Below are 10,206 nucleotides of genomic sequence, written 5' to 3'. Positions count from 1 at the left end.
TCAGTGAGATTTTTATTCGCCAAGTACAGCTTAAAACAGTACAAGGAATTTAACTTGGCAGTTGGTGCGAAGAACAAAAAACGAACCAGAAACAATAATAATATTGATAAGGGTAAGGATAAGGGATAAATAAAGGATAAATATGTACATATATAAAGTGCTGCAGGTAATATTGTCTTTATGGAAGTGGTGATGGGGGGGTGGGGGTGGGGGTGTTAGTGGGGGACCAGAGATGGTTTTTAAAATCAAAAGAAGACGGCTGATCACCGTTGGCCGGGCCGCCTTCAAGGAGGACGTATCGTGATCAAGAGGCCGAAACGTCTGTCGATTCGAAGGTCCACTACTGACAACGTGTCTTCACTAAAAATCAGAATAACGAGGCTGAAGTAATCTCAAAAGAAAAAAATATCCTACCTTAGGGCTAACTGAACCATAACAACGCCTCAGTTTTATTTTCCCAGTTCCATTACCACGCTGTTGTCTTCGCGCATTTTTTGGTCATCCAACACAGAATACACCGATTTTCAAAAGTTAATAAGACATGTCTTTAACCTAATAAGAATGCACCACCACCTCTCGGTTCTGCAATCTGCAGAAGAAAAAAGCTTTACCCCAAAATTCATCCAGGATCTGCAACAATACCAAACCAGCCTTCCCTAACAGCGCAGATTTACTCTTGTCTGGAAACAGCTAAAATTGGTCCCATATTACTCAGATCATTTAAAGGACCTGTCATGCCCTCTACCTCTGGCATCTCCTGAATTGGTCCATTGGCACCATCTGGTGGTCTCCATGCCTCACTGTCCAGACTACTCACCTCTAATCTTCAGGATTGCCTCCAGCTGCGGTGGGGAGTGGTCTCCCCACCTGCAAGTATTCACACCACTACATAAGACACCGGCAGACCACAAACCGACGCCAAATCGTAAACACTGCTTACTCTGACCCTCTCCGCCGCTGTGATCCTTCCTGCCTCCTTCCCACCTGGAACCACCATCACCTCTGGAATCCCTCAGCTCACTCCACCCTTCAGCCGGTTCTTCCCCACTCCTGTGCCAGGCTCCTTCGTTCGTCAGTAGTTTCCTGATCGTTTTTTTTAATTTAATCTTAGTATTAGGTCTCCCTCAGTTTGCTCAGCACTTCCTTAGTTTCTCCACCACACCACTTAGGGCGCTGGTAGGTTTTCTGTTGAATTCTGTTTTGTGGAATAAATCAGTTAATTGTATCTGTGCCTCCTGTTGTGCTGTCTGCGCTTGAGCCTCAGTTCCGTCTTGTGACAGGACCACTACACCAACAAGATTGCCAATCTCCAACAGGACCTACAAAGCCTCCCATTGGATAAGGGGAAAAGGCTTAGACAGTGGCCTTATGCTGGGTCTACAAATCCTACCCCAATTGTCACCCAGACACCCTCAACAAAGACTCCCACGAATGGAAAAAGACCACAAAACACTGTAGGTCAACCGGAAACCAACCCTAGGAGAACCACAACTAATGAGGACCTAATGGAGAACCAACAAAGACCAACAAATACCACACTAGGACCCCAACGGACCACTGAAATACCAACAATCAGCAATGACAACCCCCCACCAAACAAGACCACCAACCCGAACATAACTCAGAGAATAAACACAACCCCAACGAGGGCCCGAAACACCCTTTCTCACAAATGACAAAATTGACCCAGGAACCCCCCCCCCCCCCCCCCCCCCCCCCCAGAGAATACCCAAATAACACAAATAATGAATATCAACCAACCCAAGGAACCAAACCAAACTAACCAAAGAAATACAAGTTGAAATCACGAGACTAAAAAAGCAGGTCAAATAATGAGAAACCCAGAGAACAACTCTAAAACCACAAAACCAACTTTAAAATACCAACTTGCATCTCGTCAACTCCACCACGACCATCAGACCCAAACCTCCTACAAATAGAACTCCAACATTTCGCAGAAGACATCCCTTGTTACACGAGACACGAATACCATGGCGACAAGTATTACAACTGGTCGCTACGACCAACTCGCCCGATACTTATCATAGGTGATTCAAACTTAGCAAATCTCCCCAAAATCAAGGATGACAGGGTACAAGTCGACTGCTATCCAAGAGCCAAAATAGCACACGCAAAATGTCCAAAAAGTGATCTTCTGCTTTGGGATTAACAATAGGGAAAATATGCTACATTCCACCACAATAAAAGAACAAATTAAAAAGCTCCTAACTTCAGCACAAGATACATTCCACTGTTAAAATTTTCAACAAATCTAGAAGTACCCAAACAAACAACACTATGGCTTAATAGCCAGGCCCTGCTTGAGTCCAAACAACACATCCCCATGACCCCTCCACCTCGACCAGGGGTGGTTTTGAACATAATTGGAATTAGTAATCTTGTGACGGGAATAAATCTCACCCCAGCACACATAAAATGACTGCAGAAAGGCCGAACCTTTATACCAACCAAGACAAGTCTCACCAACATGAGGGAAACCATGTCATCATATGTACAAGACTACCACAGCCGCCTAACTTTAGCCAACCATTTCAGCCCAAACCCAAACCAAATTCAGGAACCATTTTAATTCAAGTCAACCTGGGAACCGTAGCTACATCACCTCCCTGAAGAGCTACAGAATTTAATCGAAAAGGGCAAAAAAGAAATAAGAGATATGCCTAACACCATAGAAAAACCAAATCTGACCCCGGAGGAAGAAAACGCTCTGGCTGAACTTAAATCATTGACATCGTAATCATATCAGCTGATAAGGGATCAGCAGTCGTTATTATGGACAGAAAATACTACATACAAGAAGCAAACCGACAACTACAAGACAAAAACTACTACAAACCCACAAAAAAAACATGGAACAAGTACACACCATTTTAGACGAAATGAAGTGAGACAAATTCATCTTTAAGTCTCAAAACAGATTAATTAAGGGTACAACACCAAGAGTACAAAGATTCTATTTATTCCCCAAAATCCACAAGTAACGGCAATCCTGGCCTACGCAACACAAAATACCATCCGGCTGCCCAATAGTCTCAGATTGTGGTAGTGAATCCTATGGCTCAGCGGAGTTCTTGGATTTCTACCTCAACCTCAAAGACATTAATGATTTCATTAACAAAGTCAGAGCAGTGGACCTCCCAGAAACGTGTCTGTTGTTCACATTGGATGTTGACAGCTTATATTATAACATTGAAACGGAGAAAGGAATCAAAGCGGTTCGACACATATTCACACAAAATCCCAACTCTACAAGCCCCAACAAACATCTTTTAGACCTCTTACATATTAACCTCACATGCAACGACTTTGAATTCGACCATAAAACACGCTCTGTCTCGTGTTTATAAAGCAGCATGAGCTCCGTTACGGAATGGTTGGGAAGAGGGAGGGCCGTCCTCTGGCCCTACGTCACCGTGCGGGGAGGGGGAAGTCAGTGTCCCGTCTATAAACACGCCCACTCATGAATATGCATAAGTAGGCCGCAAATCAGCCTGTTTGTGTAGAGTTGCTCAGAAAGTGACTTTTCAGAGGGCCACAGCTGTACAAAACAGGCGAGTTTGGGAAAATAAACCTCAAATACTATATTTTTGGGGTTCTGAGAACAAATGGAGATGGGTGAAAAATAGCATGACATGGGACCATTAACTAAAAAAAGACAAATAAGGGAAATCCACCGTAAGACATGTGCTTTGCTGTAGGGTAACATCTCACCCTGGGGGCACAAATGCTTCATGTATAGTATTTTTTATAACACTCCAGGGTATGTTCACCTCTTTGTACATCCAACCTTCAAACACATACTCATTTGGTCATAATTGACAACTCCACTATATGAATACAGACTTTACTAGTCGTATTTCAATTCTGAAATAAATGTTTGTAAAACAAGTTTTGAGTCATTATAAATAAAATATTTACAAGAAACATTTTATCTCTGTCTTCTGTAGTTTAAAAATACCAAATGCCATACTTGTCAAGATGGATTTGTCTGCTTACCAGCAGCAACAAAATATAACTTGAATTAAGTACATATTTAATGAAGTATGAATATTATTATTAATAAAATAATAAAAACTAAAATGATGCACCCAATAAGGTTAATTTAGCCAACCAGACACTTAAATCCATATCTGCAGGCTAGTGGAAAAACTAGAGAATGAAATTGTTTGTATTGTGAATTGATGTAAATGAAGCAGTTAAAAAAAAACATAACTCCAAAAAAAAGTCAAACATGATTACATTTTAGTTTTATTAAATATCTGCCTTAAAAAAAAGCCAAAATTAACAAAAAAAAGCTTTATTTTCATCCTTATTTTCCAACCAAACTTAAGTGATGTACACAAAGTAGTTCAACCGGATGTGGTCGCGATTTCAAGCATGCGTTGAAAGGATCTGATGTGAAAAAAGTGGGAAAATATATTTTACGACAGTTTTATGAAAGGTACCGTTTTAGTACCTAAGCTCAAAGAGTGGAACATTTTTTTTTAAAAGGTGCCCCGAGGGTTAAATAGAAAATGACTAATAATTAGATAACACCTACTGTACATGTTTGTTTGTCTTTTTTTTTTATTGTGGACAGTTTAACTGAGGTAAAAGTTAAACTGCTTCCTATTTGCTCTCAGCACAGTCACAACCACATTAAGATCATGTTTTGACTCGACCTCGACAGGAGGAAAGACAACAGCCTTCAGAAGCACATTCGCTCTTACTGTTCTCGACAATGAATCAAAGTCTTGCTGAAGTAAATGCTGCAATCCTGATGCTTGAACACATGCTCTGGTGTGTGTGTGTGTGTGTGTGTGTGTGTGTAATCTGTGGTGAAAGTGGTCAGGATACTCCCACTGCTGCGTCTCTAACCCACAGAGAAAACTTTCACTGCTCAGTTAAAGCTGCTCTGTTCATCAGAAGCTCATTGGATTCAAAGGTAAGATGTTTTTCCTCTTTGTTTACATCTAGTACGTATTGTGTATTTCTGAATATTTACACCTATGCCAATGATTGTTGGCGAATTAACACTAACATCGAATTGTGTATGAACTGTACCTGTTTATCATTAGCAGCTTTTTGATTTGTCGCACCAAGTGACCAACTACAAGGATATACTGTATGAGAAGACAATCAAACATGCAGACAATACAAAAACCTGTCTTTTTCTAAATGTTCTCATCTGAAAGAATTTGGTCAAAGAATTAATTAGTTTACATTCCATCAGGCTTTGAGAATGGATGTGTTTAGAGTATTGTAAAGATTTTTTCTTTCATATTTCTAAGCAGATCAAAGAGTTTAGCGTCGAAAAACCAAAGGACAGCATTTACGGCACTAAAGTTTAAAAAACACGTTTGTTTTCCCTGAACTTTTAACACTGTATGTGAATATGAAACGGCCTCGTAATATTTACACCAAAGTTAATTCTTCAGATATGAAGTTTTTATGAAGACGAGCTAAAGAAACGTCTGTTTGTTGCTGTTTTTATTACATCAAGCTTCATTTGGATATTTCTATTCTATCCGTCTAGACCAGGATGGTAACACAGGGTTCCAATGAGCCAACATTACAGCTCTGCATTCTGACAGTTATCTAAAAATAGTCTTTTTCAGAAACGTTTCTCAGCTGGAGGACATGTATAAATGACTGTTTTGATCCCTGTTTAATGCAGAACCACATCATTTAATTACAGCTCTGAATGGTGCCTATATATCACAAGTTCTCATCTGTCTTTAAACTTTCTAATAAGAACTTTCCCCATTGCATCACCAACTTTGGAGATTAAAATAGAACCAGGAACCTATCATCATTGCACTCCGCATCACTCTGAGCTGCACAAGTGAACATTATTTACACTGATAAGTCTTGGAAACATAGAAATCCTTTATCCTCAAGATTCCTATAAAGCTAATAAAAGCTTTAAGAGGCAGGTATCTGCTAAAGCAGCGATTCCCAACTGGTGGGTCGGGACCCAAAAGTGGGTCGCGGACAGCTGGTCAAAAATAAATAAATACTTAATGTCTCTCATGTTGGACTTGTCTTTTATTTTGAAAGAAACTTTTCAGGATTCCTGCAGCTTTAATCAAATCAAATTGAAGATATTTTTTTTAGGATTTGAACTTAAATTTAAGACCGTCTTCACAGTAAACACAATTAGGGGGAAAAAGTGCCACATCAATTGCATAGGGTTAGGGTCACTTTTTCCAGTGTGTAGTGCAGGTGTGCAACTAGCGGCCCTCCAAAGTAAACACACACAAAAAAAAAAATGCCAGAAATCTATAAAACAACAAAAATACAAAAAATAAAAACTATTAAGAAAAGCCATTAAGAAAAATCTTTTTTTTAAAAAACAAAAAAACAAAACAAAAAAACGAATGTTATCATTTATTTTGAAATGTGAGACTTGTTACAATCATAAATCCATACAAAAATTTAAGATTTTACTGATTTAAGACATTTTTAGATTCATTAGTTTAAAGCCTTTTAAGACTTTTAATAAATCTGTGGGAACCCTGAAGATTATACACGTGTGTTTTCAACAGCTATTTTTGAAAAAATTAATTTGATTGGTTGAATTCTAAAAAAAAAAAAAAAAAGAAAAAAAAGTGGGACGTGATTTAATGACCGTGGCAAAATGTTCTCAGAGTGATATTAATGGTGAACGCAGACGCAGCTGCACAAGGAAAGAAACAGATCTTGGAGATCATTGATCAACTCATCAATACATTGTTCCGTGTGTGTGTGTGTGTGTGCGTGGGGCTCTGCTACAGCTGTAAAATCCAGAGCAAGAGCAGAGATTACAGCACACACACAGAGAAGTTCTTGTCAAACAGGTGAATGTTGTAGTTTCTATTAAGGCGATGGCTGCTCACATTGTTTACTTTGATATTAATAATTGTATGAATGTTCCAGAATTCTATATGATCATTTACTGAACTATTCAGGGGTTGGACGTTGTGGGGAGTAAACAACACAAGGCTGTGAAAGCTCTGTAATGGAATGACCCTACACCATCAAACCCATAGAGTGTTATTAAATCACTGTTGTTAAACACACAGAGAATATATGTTATTTCTCTCTGTTTGAGACACTTTTTAGGTTTGTTAAAGTCCTCCTCACTACTAACAGTTTTTTTATCTTAGCAGCTCTCTGAGGGTCTGAGACACTTTTTGAATTACTTTTATCTTAGTAAAGGTAGAAAAAAAAAATAATAATCTTAAAATTGGAGGAATTCTAGGATTTTTCTAGGAGCTACTTTTAGCCTTAAGATGCTGTGTATAAAGAACCATGGGGAGGATTTCATCAAAGTGTTCGTAATACAGCCTACGATTTAAGCCTGGTTCAAAGCCGTCCGTGACCACGCTGGCTTTTCCCATTCCATTCCACCTTGGAGCTCTCCATCTGAGCCAAGCCAGCTGACACTGTTTACATTAAGTGCACGTCTAAATAAGACCCGCAAAATCAATCACAGATGTAATGATTAGAGACTAGAGGGTGCATGCGCTGCAGATTTTACCATGAATAAACAGCCAATAGAACCACTGCTGAGACAAACAGGGTGTGACATTATCTGTTACTGTAAATAGTTAAAGATGGTGTTATTTAGTCAGTTCATCACAGAAAACAACTGCAACATGTGATCACACACTGATCATGTGATTTTCATTTTTTTAACACCTGTCAGCGTTTAATTAAAGATGATGCTGTAACACAATTAAATAATATGTAATTTGAGATTTGTGACATTAAATTTAAATGAACAGAGGGAGCAGCTCAGCGGTGCTGTGTGATCCCTTAAAGTGATAGTGTCTTTTAGTCATTGGGAGCCTTAGTGCTCTGCCCTGTGACTGTCCCTGAAGCCCCTCCCTCTCTGTATATCCACAGTTTTCACATTATTAATCTCTGATCAATGAATGAATCATATTATATTGTGGTAAATGGAGGCGATGGATACACACGTATCCTTATATAGACATATTATTACTGATGGTTTACACACATGCAGACTGTGATCACCTCATTAAAAATATGGTACACAATAAACACATAATAAGACAATGATTTTATCATCATTGTATGGATTTAAAATAATATTTAATAATTTACCATAATATTCTGTTTAATTTCCTTTTAAAATATCATATTAAAGTGGTATTTAAAAAAGGTAAAGTATAACAAAAGTCTTTTTGACTCCTTTTTCCTTTTGTAGATCTTTATTGAGTGTTTTAAAGCTTCACTAAATGACTTCTTTAATAATGATGACGTGGTTTCAGCAGATTAAGCCAAACCTGCTGCTTAAACCTGGTCAGGAACAGGTTTGACCCACGGACTGGGTTACTATGGTAACTAAGGTGTTTTAATGTTGATTAAACCGTCGTTCCAGTTAGAACCCGGCTTAACAGAGCCGGACTCTCAGGTTAAACCTGGACTTAACCCTGAGCTGGGTTTAATCAAATACCCCCCTGATTTTTACCTAATGTTCCTCTGATGTTTACCTAATACTTTTAACATAAATGTATATTCATGTTTATTTATTTATGGGAAAATGCGTCTTAAAGGTGCAGTCCATAACTTTTATAGAAGTGACTTTTTGTAATTTTTGCTAAAACTGTCACTATGTAAAGACAACATTACATGAAACTAGCAATCTGTAAAAAAAAAACAAACAAAAAAAACAGGCTCAATAAGTCCCGCCCACTGCTCCTACTGCAAATTGCCAGAATGCACCGCGACTGAGCAAAAACAACCAATCACAGCCAGGATTGTGTTTAATGGACTGTCTGACAGCTGTTGATCACAGACCCCGCCCCCTTACGCTCCGTCAAGCTCACATCTCCTAAAGCCGATACCTCCGTGTTAAAGCCCAGCACTTTTATTTACACCAGGTGATTGGAAGTGTGCGTGATCGCAGCAGCGTGACCTGATGTGGCAGAGCCACAGCAATGCTCAGAGGTAGCGTGCCTACGGGGCTCAGTCCAGTGGAGTAGATGAAGGAAGGAGGAAGAGCAAAGACACCAAACGCTCCTGATCTCTGGCACAGACATCCAGGTTGGAGGAGAAGGCAGATGAGTGATGATCAGCTGTGCTGTCAGAGCTGCGCCCGTGGAGGAGAAAACGCACACAGAGGGAGCCCAGCAGCTTGTTTCCGATGCTAGCGCTAACGTTAGCTTATTGCCGATACTAATGCTAGGTTACTGGTTGGTGTTTTATTAGAAAGTAGCAGACAATATTTTTATGAAGTGACCTGACAGTGTTATTGGTTTTGTTGTGTGTTTACGTGCCAGCCTCCTCTGGGGGAGGGACTTTGGAGGCAGGGCAGGGTGGGGGAGGGATCTGAAACTTGTACTTGTTCAAATGTAGTGCTAAGTCTTCTCTCTCCTCCAAGTTACTGACTGCACCTTTAATGAACATTTAGTATCTATTGTAAATACGCAGGAGTTTGCAAGAATCACAGATTTCAGCCAAAGTCCCCAAAAGAAAAACAGAACATAATCATTAATGATTGATGATCTAAAATCCAGTCTTTTAGTTGAACTTTAAAAGTCCCAAGTGACGTAAACTCTGATAGCTTGTTCCATCCCTGGATAAACAACACATTTTAGGCAAATGTGCATCTAAATTTAACCTCACAGACCCCTCTTTTGGCAGCTCCGATCCATATATCTTCTATTATTATTATTATTATTATTATTATTATTATTATTATTGTTTCAGGATTTGAAAATCACACATGCATGTTTAAAAAACTTAAAATTGTTAAAGCTAAAAAAGTGATATTTCTCTAGGATTCTAATGAGAAATGTGTTATAGGTGCAAAATAACGGGCCTTTTACGAAGTCATAAAGTTTGCTAATGATATCAGCTCTCTGCTGCAAAATTAATTTTTTGAATGTTTTTTGCTTCCTTTTTTCTGGTTGGTGAAAGGATTGAGCTTTCAAAGCTCTCCATTACAAATGGGATGTAGAAGGATAAACACACAAATAACTGATTTTAATGTCGTATGAATGTGTCTTAAAACTACATGTAAGGGAGCTGAGGTGACCCCTCCCTCACTGAACCCCACCTACTTTTAATATAATTTATTATTTTTATATATTTTATTCTATTTTGCTAAATCATAGTTATGTGGCCCAGAGGGGGGAGAGGTTCAGATCCTGCCAACTATTAAATAATAATGACGAAGAAAATAAAAATCCCAAA

At 38.9% G+C, this 10,206-nt stretch overlaps 1 protein-coding gene across 1 annotated transcript in view; it reads left to right on the top strand.

Moving 5' to 3' along the window:
• Positions 1-4,897: 4,897 nt before the first annotated feature.
• LOC114454180 (collagen alpha-1(XXI) chain) overlaps positions 4,898-10,206 on the top strand; it is a 51,773-nt gene continuing 46,464 nt past the window's right edge. The window contains 1 exon segment of the mRNA XM_028434442.1: positions 4,898-4,945. The gene's annotated coding sequence lies outside the window, so the exon portion shown is untranslated.

Source organism: Gouania willdenowi, chromosome 20, assembly GCF_900634775.1.
Source record: "Gouania willdenowi chromosome 20, fGouWil2.1, whole genome shotgun sequence".
NCBI classification, from domain to species: domain Eukaryota; kingdom Metazoa; phylum Chordata; class Actinopteri; order Blenniiformes; family Gobiesocidae; genus Gouania; species Gouania willdenowi.
The sequence above is the reverse complement of the archived record's forward strand: the minus strand, read 5'-3'. Positions and strand labels throughout refer to the sequence as shown.